The sequence below is a fragment of the Papaver somniferum genome, unplaced genomic scaffold, assembly GCF_003573695.1.
Source record: "Papaver somniferum cultivar HN1 unplaced genomic scaffold, ASM357369v1 unplaced-scaffold_29, whole genome shotgun sequence".
Lineage (NCBI taxonomy): Eukaryota > Viridiplantae > Streptophyta > Magnoliopsida > Ranunculales > Papaveraceae > Papaver > Papaver somniferum.
The window spans coordinates 1,924,082-1,935,316 of NW_020639929.1; the positions used below are offsets into that span (position 1 = coordinate 1,924,082).

Consider the following 11,235-nt stretch of genomic DNA (forward strand, 5'->3'; position numbering starts at 1 on the left):
TCCACTATGATTAAACAAGATTACAAGGTATTGAATCAACCCCCTTTCAAGAATCCTAGCCTCTTTTTGGTGCCTCACACTCTCTTCACATAAGTTTCTCTTACTAGCACAAAAGGAGAAGAAGACTTTTTATCTCCTGATGCCTTTTTAGTTTTAGGTTACAAAACAAACAAATGAACTGGCCTCTACAAGGACAAGCTCAAACAGAATACGCATACGTATTCAAGGCATAATATAACAGAAGCAATCCTATGGGCTAAAGAAAAAGGCATTAACCATTTGCACTCGAAGGACACATCCAAAGGATAGTTAATGCTATAAATGAAAAAAAGGGATTGGTCAAGTGGACTAATGCAGATAACATTGAAGATAGTATTTACTTGCTTAGTAGTTTTTTCACATGAAAATGTAGCTTTTGTCCATCGTGAAGCCAATAATGTCCCAGTCTCAATTGGGAAAAATACATTATCAACTTTTGGCAACAATGGCTATATAATATGCCAGATTGGTTAACATCAGCTTTTGGAGCTGATGCTATAACAATGTAGTCATTTTGTTACAAAATAATTTTTTTAAATAAGAAGACTAGGTAATGCCTTCAGGCAGCAACCGCTTCTGAGTAGTAGTGTTGATCGTACGGAATTGGACCTTCATTTTGGTCTAACCTCACTTTTGGCTTTCTTCTCCAATTTATTGGCAGTTTGTGCAACTCAATTTTGGTTGAGGTAGTAAAAAGAGTAACACGGTTCCACATACAATTATCGACCTTTTATAGCCTTGCATATTTAGGAGTTGACAAACGAAAGCAAGGCTACACACGGATGCCAGAATCCAAGAGTAGAGTCCTACGGACTAATCGTGGAAGAAATATAATTCTAAGTTTCTAACCAACTTCTAAAAATTAATTTTTCCTCAATTCAGACTCGGTTTCCTTTAACCAATAGAAAAAAAAATCGGTTTCCTTAATCTGTTTCCTAACCATGGCTTTTGATCTTTCACAGCTGATTTTCCCTTCTCTTTCCCTTCTGTTTAAGGTTTTTTCTCTTCCTTCCACTTCGCAACAAACAAGCATAGGTTTTCTATCTTTTCTCTCGAAGAAAAAGAAAACCAGCAAGACTCCTTCGGTTAGTGAAGGTGAAAATCCTAGGAATCGTGCAGCATTATCATCTGTTACTGTGGCAGTGGGATTCGAAGAAGTTTTCAAGAAATTTGATGCAGATGGAGATGGGAAGATACCGTACGTCGAATTAGGTTCAATATTAAGCAGTTTAGGTGTTGAGATTATTCGTCCCACATGGTTGGGTTATCTATGATCCTGCGGTTTATAATTTCTTAGGATCTCTCCACTCATTGCCAATTGGTTTTGAGTTGTATGCCTGTATTCTAACATGGTATCAGAGAAGGCTATTTGCGACGAGTCATTCGCCGCACGTTTATTCCGCGTCACCCGATTTATTGTCCACGTGTTAGACCCAACAAGGCTACATGTGAGGAGGCGTGTTGAGATTATTGGTCCCACATGGTTGGGTTATCTAAGATCATGCGGTTTATAATCTCTTAGACCAATTAATTTTGAGTTGGATACCCGTATTCTAACATTAGGTTATGAAGCAACAGATGAAGAATTACAAGCAATGGTTATAAAAGTTGATACAGATAGAGATGGATTTATAGATTTGAATGAGTTTCTTGAATTGAATAAAATTGATTCAGAGAAACAAGTTCAAGATATTGAAGATGTGTTTGCTATTGTTGATGCTAATAGGGATGTTTCGATTTCTCCAAGTAAATTTCAGAAGCTTTTGAAAAATTTAGGTGATGAATCGTCGATTTCTAATTGTGAGAAAACTATTCAGAATTTTGACTGTGATGGTGATGGTTTGATTTCGTTCTGAGGAGTTTAAGAAGATGATGTTCCAAGGATCTAATTTCTTGCAAAGCGGAAACCGAAGATGATGATATAAGTTGTTGGGTGTGTATTTAGTTTTTTTTGTCTTTCTTTTTTTTATCCATTAGAGTTCTTTTAAGATTCTGTTAAGTTCCTGAAACTTCTTATGATAATACCGCAACGATCACCCATTATTCTCAATTTCTCAGGGAATCCCTGTTCTCAACCTCTAAATATATATTGTTTTCCAGAATCAGAAGTTTCAAAACCAAACTTAATGAGCTAGTTAACTCGGGTTAAAAAGTTGGCCTAAACTAGATAGTAAGTGTTGATAAGAAATATTGTGTTGTTAATGAGCTAGCTAAAGTTGCTAATGAAGTTGCAAAAATCTCTGGGATCCGCATAATGACAAAAAAAAATCTGAATTATACAGAGATAAAATAAACCTCGAGAATATCAAAATTCAGACAACAAGTCACGTAAGTCCTCCGATTATAATGACATATATCCCCTTCTCTGTTTATACTTTATATTCCTCCCTTGACGATTAGAAAGGCCCAAAGTGCAAAATCTCCAAATGAAGCCGAAAAAACTTTTTCTTATTTATATTTATAATTTTCTCTCGTACCTCAAAGTTGTCGGAGGAATTACCGATCTGGGACGCTATGCACAATATGGAATGTACACAGAAAGTAATATGCAATACAATGAAAATAAAACCAATCACACAACACCAACGATTAAGAGCAAACTTCCATTATGACAAATAATGGGATACAACGATATCTCCCAAATTGGGGTTTCACAAAACTTCAAGGTGCATATAGCACTTGGATAAAAATGCCCTCTTTCTCTATTTACTCACCGCTAACGATGGATAACTAACTCTTTACCAAAATTTAGGTAGATTCAACCAATAACAAAATAAGGAAGATGAGAATCTTACTACTACTAGGATTTGCACAACGTAAAATGGGTTATTTGTCCGAATATTTTTAAAACATGGTTCAAATGGACGAGTAAAAATTATTATGGGTGAAATGGACACAAAAAAAAATAGCAAGGATGAAACTGGATTCATCCTGACTTAAACTTAAAAAATAGCAAGGAGGAAACTGAATGCATCCTGATGTAAATTAAAAATAAGAAAAAGTATTTAAAAATGGGTAGGATGAAACTGTTTACATCCTGGCTATTTTTACATTTTTCTCCATTTAAACAGTATCAGAATCTAAATTTCCTTTTCACACAGGAATTGTTGATTTTGATCTTTTTAACCAATTTTGTGTTTGCGCAAACTCTAAAAACCCTTTGAAGAGATGTAGAATGCGGTGGATAAATATTCACCAACCAAACCAATTCTTCGCTAAAACACCCTTCTTCTTCAAGCTCACAAAAATCTTCACCCTTCTCCTCGAATAGTGGCTGCCTTCTTTTCCCTTTCCTCCTGTTTTCTCACGTCCACAAAAAACCTATTCTCTGTTTTTGGTCCAGCTATTCTTTCTTGTTCTCACGGACAAGAGGTATATAAGGGACAACCGATTGCTGGACCATAAGGAGTGAAAAGCCCAACAAAAGCATGCTGCTCATCAAGCCAAAATTTTAAATGCACGGGCAGAAAATCTGCTATTTTTGTTGAGGTTTATGCTAAGACTGGAAAACGATATATTGATGAGGAAGAGCAAAAGACATGAGAGACGGATAACAGGGTGAAATATAGAAAAATGAAATACAGCAAAAGATGTGATGAGGTTTAACACAGCCATGTCAAACATGCTCTTAAGTCTTTAATATTTATCTTCGTGAACTCGATAACCAAAAATTTCGTTTAGTTAGCAGGCACTTGAACTTAATGTTTAATATAATGTTCTTTTTCGATAAAGATTTAATATAGTTACTAACATAGTAACTACAAGATTACTAGAAAACTCGAACATCAATCCCATATATGTCAGTGAAGATTTCCATACATGATGACAAGATTTCCCATACATGTTAGTGAAGCTTTAATGTGTAGTTTTCTAATGAGCTAGTGAAACCTAGTTAATTTTGATTTTATTGATAATTTGCGTCTTTTTATACGATGATAAAGAATACATACTTGGGACAATGATGTGCTTAAATTTCCAGTTCTCTCCATCCTCTTATTAACATCCGGTTGTTTTGGCCTATCGCTTTTTTCCTTTCAAGACTAAGATGGATTTACTTCCAAAATTTAACTCTTAACAAGTCCACAAATACCCAGAGTTATACCAAGACGGGTGAATGTTTATTGCATGCAAATAAATGATATTTACATGAACTTTTGAAAGTAAAATTGTGACTTTCTTTTGTGTGGTCCCACCTAAGGTAGGGATAGAAATTTGTTCTTGTACTGCTAGATGATGTTTGATCTACAGCATGTAAGCCCGACATTTGGGTTATTTTGATGTCACCAAACTCTTATATTGACTATGGTAATCTTTCTTTATTTTAGTTGTCGCGAAATATTTTCTATCTTCAGTAAACTCAAACGGGATGAGAAGACAAGAAGGGAGATTAGAAGAAGATAAAAATGCTATGAAGTATGAACTAGACTCCAGCTGGGAAAAGCTAAAATTTTAGAAATCCAGCTAAAATTTTAGAAATCACTCAATTATATATTCCGTGCCGGAGAAATATATTCCCTCCGTACCACATATATAGGCGGAGGGACCAAATCTGTTAGATTAAAAAAATTACTTTGAATTCATCATTTTTCATGTTTTTTCTTGTTTTACCCTTTATCTTATTACTAACTCAATTTTCCATGTACAGTAAATAAGGGTATTTGTGAGAAAATTTATTTTGAAAATAGGACTCCGCCTATCTAGCGGGACAAAGAAAATTCAAAATTCCGCCTATACAATAAGTACGGAGGGAGTATAGCTTAGTTTAATAAGCACATGTCTTTTTTTTTTTTTGATCAATTTTATGGACATGCCCTACTGAGCACAAAAGGGCTAAGAAATGTGATAGAAATCTAAAGACTTAAAGACCTAGACAAATAAAGCTCTCACGTTAAACGGTGAGGAAACCTTCACTTCCTATTGATCGAAGTATGACTCTTTTGAGTTTTGTGAAACGGGAGTTGTGGTGAAGACACTTGGCAACATATTATTAGTTAGAAAAATTAGAAATAGAAAAGAAAAAGGAAACCAAATTAAATTTGAAAATCAAACCGTGAAAATTTGGAATTCAAGAACCGAATATGATAGGAAACTAAACTCGGCTGAAAAGAGAAATCTAATATATATATATATATATATATATAAAGGCTTTAACGTAGTTCATCAAGTATTACATACCACTACTCCTAGATATTATCACGTCATGAGGTGAGAAGCGCTTTGTTTAGTTCTTTCTGAGATTGCCATATATAGGTGCAATGTATCGTCATCGTGTCTCTATAGGTCAAGCACCCGATTTTATTTTATTCGCAAATGATGGTTTAAACTCTACGTTTATTCAGAATTAGTTGTCTATCTTAATTTTTTTCTTGCTCTAGGGTAAAAGTATTAACCGTAATTTGCATATATATTTTAGTTAAATTAATGAAACACATAGTACATATGTTACTGTGCAACATAAGTTGTGCAAGAACTTCTTAGCTGCATGATGATTACGAAGATATCTTCTGATTAAATATGATAGCACGGGAACATGAAATTCAAACATGACAACCAGTCAAAAACAAGAGTGCCCATCTCCAGCGGTCGTGGCCTTGAGCTGACAGTGGGCTATTTGCGATGTTGTTGTATCTCAAAATGTTAAAGTATTGCACAACTGCCAAGTCTTGATCGGAAAAAATCAAAAGCAGTTTGCTCAAAGGTGTCCGATGCACTTCTTTCTTTTTATCGATAAAGTAAATAAGGGCTTACGTGAGGCTTTTATTTTTTTCTAATTGAGAAAGAATCTTTATTAGCGAGCAAGAGAGGCAAAAATGGGCTCAACGATGGACCGCCCCCTGGCTGAGTTTATCTCCGATTGATACGGAACATGTGGTTTAATATATCTCATCATGCCATTAACGGTAGGGCATGTGCAGTACTAAAACCACAAGAGTACAACTTCTTTTACGGAGTTCATGCAAATTGATCTGATTAGCAAGGAAACAAACCCCTCATGATATAGAGCCCACATCATACGCATGGATAAAATCCTTTTTTTTCTTCATTTAAAGGTTGGATACAATCATGTGTAGTGAGTAAAACAGATGTGCCTTTCTCGAATGAGAATAGTAATTAAGGAATTACGTTTTACATGTGCCTTTTTTGAATGAGAATGATAACTAAAGAATTACGTTTTACATAATTTTGCATGTTGTAATATCACATTGAAACTGGATAAAATTGTACCTTCAAAAGGGACAGACTTTTCACTTACGATTTTTGGAATTTTATGCGAGTCCAAGTTAATTGGATAGTCGGCACCTATATCATATTAAGATTTTCTTTCTCTTTTCTAAATTAATACATAAAGGAAAAAAAAAAATCCAACATTAATTTTCGAAAATAAAAGAAGAAAAAAAATATAAAATCTGCATGTATTTCGTATTCTTTTTCTACCTGTTTAATGTATTCGTCCCGTCACACCAAATCAAAATGTATCGTCACGGGATGGGCCTCCGCGCATATCAAATCAAATATACATCTCCACGGGGCGGGGTAAAAACCCGTGCACATCAAATTAAATATACATCTACGCGGGGTGGGACGAAGCCCTGCGCATACCGAACCATCGCCACGGGGGCGAAATTGCGTGCACACCAAGTTATAGGAAGAAAAATGCCTGGTGCGTAACACAGACACAAATCTAGTTTAGTGCACAACCCTACCTTTACTTTGAATTTCTCCCGAAGTAATCACCAGAGTGAGGGTAAAGTGTGGACTCCATCTTTCTACGCTACCATCCAATGCTAAGCACGTAGATGGGGACAGTACAATTATCTTGCGGGAGATTTTTGGGTGAAAAATCACGGTGTTTCTAGCACCACTGTTTAAAATACAAGAAGTGCGCCTTAAGTTCTCTTTTTCAAAGAGACCGGTGCTAGAAGATTTGGCGTCATGGAAGAAATGAGCCTTTAGTATTCTCTGTCAAAGAGCTCAGTGCTTGAAGATTTGGTGTCATGGAATTCAAATCCGCGTTTGCTAATGGGCATCTTTCAAGCTTCAGTGAAACAGTATGTGGCAAAACCGCTATCCATAGCTCCTCATCGTTGGTATTCTATGGACTTTGAGCCAGACATCTAAACCTTGAACAAGGTATTCTCACAGTAAGCAGCGCAAATGAAACAAACAATCACCATCTCCTCCCGATGGCGATGATAACCAGGAGCGAGAAAAACCATTTAGTTGTTACATTTTTGGGTATCACAAGAGCAATCACCACATCCTAATTTGTGGGCTAATGGGCCGGTGGAACATCCACCTTTCCACTCAGCCTTTGAACATTATTGCGTCTCATTTCGAACCCTGATTTTGGGCATACTGAAATCTTTCTAGGCATATTTAATAAAGATAAAAAAGGTTGTGAAATAACAAAATCAGATATCCCCTTAACCCAAAAATTTTTTAATGGCAAATCTACCCTTTAGGTATTAGTGTTAGTAATCTGGATTAGTGATTAAATATTCTGTTTAGTGATTAAGATAATTTTCAGAATTATAAAGGTTGTTTAGATGAAAAAATTTGGGGGGGAAAAATCAAAGTTTTGGTTAAGAAGGAGAGAAAGAGAAGGAGAAAGTGAGAAAAATTTAATTCCTGATTTAATGGAGGATGAGGAGGGTCATAATTCATATAAAAAACCTAGGAAAATACATATCAACTACAACAATGACTCCCAAATGGCTGATTTCTTAGATTATGAGAATGATTTTACACAAACTCAAACTCAATCTCAATCTCAAACTCAAACACAAACTCAAGATGATGATTTTTATGAGCCAAATCCAAATGATGAGTACATATATGAGGAACCAAATGCTTCTAATACACAGTTACACTTCTATCTTATGCTCAATCTCACTTCTATAGCTCGAAATTATCAAAAGTTTGGATTTTTGCTTCATGGTTCGGCGAACCAGGTTGAGGTTTTGCTCACATCTATAAGCCGAATCAACCAAATAATGAACGGTTCGGCTCACTGAATTTGTTTACAGAATGCGTCGAACCTCTAATTTTCAATTCCAACTCTTTTGCTAGACATTAGTTCGGCTTATATGAAAGTTTCATAGTAAGCCGAACAACATCCTGAATAGCACGGAATATAAATGATTACTGGTTCGGCTTATATATTCAAAATAGTATGAGCCGAACATGAATTTGTTAATTTTTGGGTTAAACTATTGTTATTGGTTCGGCACATATTGAGAATATTGTATAATCCGAAACCTCTAAATGTTCAAGGTTCGGCACATAATATGATTATCGTATGAGCCGAACATGAATTTGTTTTGGGTTAAAATATTGTTCGTGGTTCGGCACATATTGAGAATATCGTATAAGCCGAAACCTCTAAATGTTCAAGGTTCGTCACATAATATGATTATCGTATGAGCCGAACATTGCTATTATATTCCTCTTTTAGTATTTAACCTTGTGATATTCTTTGTAGATTGTACCCATGGAAAATCAACCTGATCCAGTAGACATAATTCATGAGGATACCAAGGATCACTTCCAAAATGATTTGGTATGTAAGAACTTTTTTTTTACCTTAATGTTGTCGGAATATTCCAAAGTTTTTCTTACAAATTATTTGTTTTGGAATGAACGTAGAGATGGAAAACTAAACCCGAAGTTCTTGATTGGGTTGAGGAACACGCAATGAAGGTAAATTGTGTACTAGTTAAAGGACAACAAAGCCGAGGGGATCGGTTTGAAATGATTTGTGAGCGTTGTGGAATCGGCGCTAGCAAGGTTAAAAAGGGTACCGTATATGTTGGGAAGACCGGGAGAAAGTCCTTGAATAAGTCCTTGAACAAATAAGATTAATATTGGATAATAAATAAAGATATGGATTGTCGTCATAACCACCCACGTCCCAAAGACCTTCATGGACATGCGAAATTAGAGCGACTCAAACCCGACGAGATGCTAGAAGTGGATAAAATGACACGAGCACGTTTGCCACCATCTAGGATTATTAGCAAATTGAACGCGGACAACAAGAATAACAAGTCGACTATGCAAACTATCTACAATGCAAGACTAAAGATTAGAAGACTCAATTTGCAAGGTAGGATGGTGATGCAACAAGTAATGTGGTTAGGGGTGAAGAATAACTATGCTTGTTATAAGAAGTTGGATGACTTCGGTCAAGTCACACACCTTTTCCTTGCCCACCCGGAATGCGTCTAATTGGTTGTATGCTTCCCACAAGTTATTATATTGGATTGCACGTACAAGACTAATAAATATGAGATTCCGTTGATGAACATTGTGTGGCATACTTCTACAAAGGCACCGTTCACCGTGGCTTTTTGTTTCTTGGAAAACGAAAAGAAAGAGAGTTATGTTAGGGGGTTAGAACAATTGAAGTTAATCATCCGGGAGGGTGCTCTTCCTAAAGTGTTCGTTTCCGATCAAGATTCATCGTTGATGTATGCTATTAAGAAGGTATTTCCGGATGCATTCAATTTTCTTTGTACGTTTCACATATGGTGCAATGTGAGGAAAAATTGTCAATCGGAAATTCAACCACTTAAGTTGAAAAACTTAGAGAATATTGCTAAACTACCATTGGAGACACGAGTAAAGAAAAAGAATGAATTCTTGAAAGCATATGAACATAATGAGATGTTGTGGTCTTCTTTCCAAGGCGAATGTAAGCTTTGGTATGGTCAATCACCGAGGATGTCTATGAAGAAAATTTTAAAATGCTTATTGAGCATTGAAAGACCGACTACGCCGATGTCATTACTTACTTGGTCAAAGATGTGTTGGACCCTAATAAAGAAAGGTTCGTGGGTTGTTTCACAAATCGGAACAAACACCTCGACAACCAAGCCACAAGTATGGTAGAGTCGGCTCATTATCAGTTGAAGAAGAACCTTTTTGGATGTGTTGACACTTTTGTCACGGTTTTTGATGCAATTGATGAATATTTCAAAAGTGATGTTGTGAGAATCAAAGCCGTGTTCGATCACAACCTTATGTTTAGACACAAGCATTATGGCAGTAAATGGCTACCGGAATTGATGAGATTTTAATTGTTGTAGAAAAAGTGGTAATAAGATTCGTTCAACTCGAACTTGTGAAGGTTTTTCGAAAATTAAATAAAGTTGTTTCAAAGATAATAAGAAAATACCGAGACCCTGGATTCCACCATTAACCAATTAAGTGATAAATTCTAATCAATATTCATGCAATTCTTTCTTTTAAAGTGATCTAATATTTTGCCTCTAATAGATTTTTGAAGTAATAGTTGTAATCACAAAGCATGAAACATCAAAAGTTTTAGAACCAAGCATGCTCCATCAAAAAGATTCACAACTACTCAATAAAAATCAATTTTCTATAACCACTCTATGCAAATAATCATGTAAAATAATTGCAATAAAAAATTAAATAGAATTTACCACTTTTAATGGAACAATGGCTTCCTCTGTTGCTTCGTCTAAGGGGTTTAGCTCCTCATATTAATCACTTGCTCAAAATATATGTTTATAGCTCAAAAAGTGTTTACAAGAGGTGAAACAATAAAACAGAAAAATTGCAACAGAAATAACTGTTGCAAAGGCGCTATTCAATTGTTACAGTGAAAGAAAAGGTGACAGACAGTTCAGCTGTTACAGAGAAGTGATGTTGCGAATTTGAGACGTTGTTCTTCCTTGCAACGTTTGTTCTTCAGCAGCAGCAGAAACACGTAACTTCCTGCAACTCGATCTTCTCAGCTCTGTAGTGCTCTAAACTACTCCAAACTCTTCGTCCCCCTTCTTGGGACCCTAAGAAACCTATTTATACATCAAAGGACGATTAAATCTCTCCCAAATCCTTCGAAATCTCTTCTTTCCTTCCTTGGCAGTCACGGCAATAATCTCTTCCCTAATTCGTTTCACGCGTTTCTGAGCTCTCCCAATTATATCAAACTCCTCCTTAGATATAATATGTATCTTTGGAACGAATTTCTTGCCTTTAATCTCTCTGAATGTCCAAAAACAAACTCGACAGGGACCTTGTTTCCTTTTTTACTCTGTTTCCTTTTTCCGGCAATTCCAGCCCAATTAGATCGATCCAAACGCATGTATTAAACCTGTTTTGGTCTATCAAGTCCATCCCAATCGATTTCCAGCGTTGAATCACTTTAAAACTGCCCAAAGCTTCACG

At 35.8% G+C, this 11,235-nt stretch overlaps 1 pseudogene; it reads left to right on the forward strand.

Annotated features, from left to right (window-relative positions):
- The first annotated feature begins 980 nt into the window (after window positions 1-980).
- Window positions 981-1,956, forward strand: LOC113341375 (annotated as a pseudogene).
- Window positions 1,957-11,235: the final 9,279 nt, after the last annotated feature.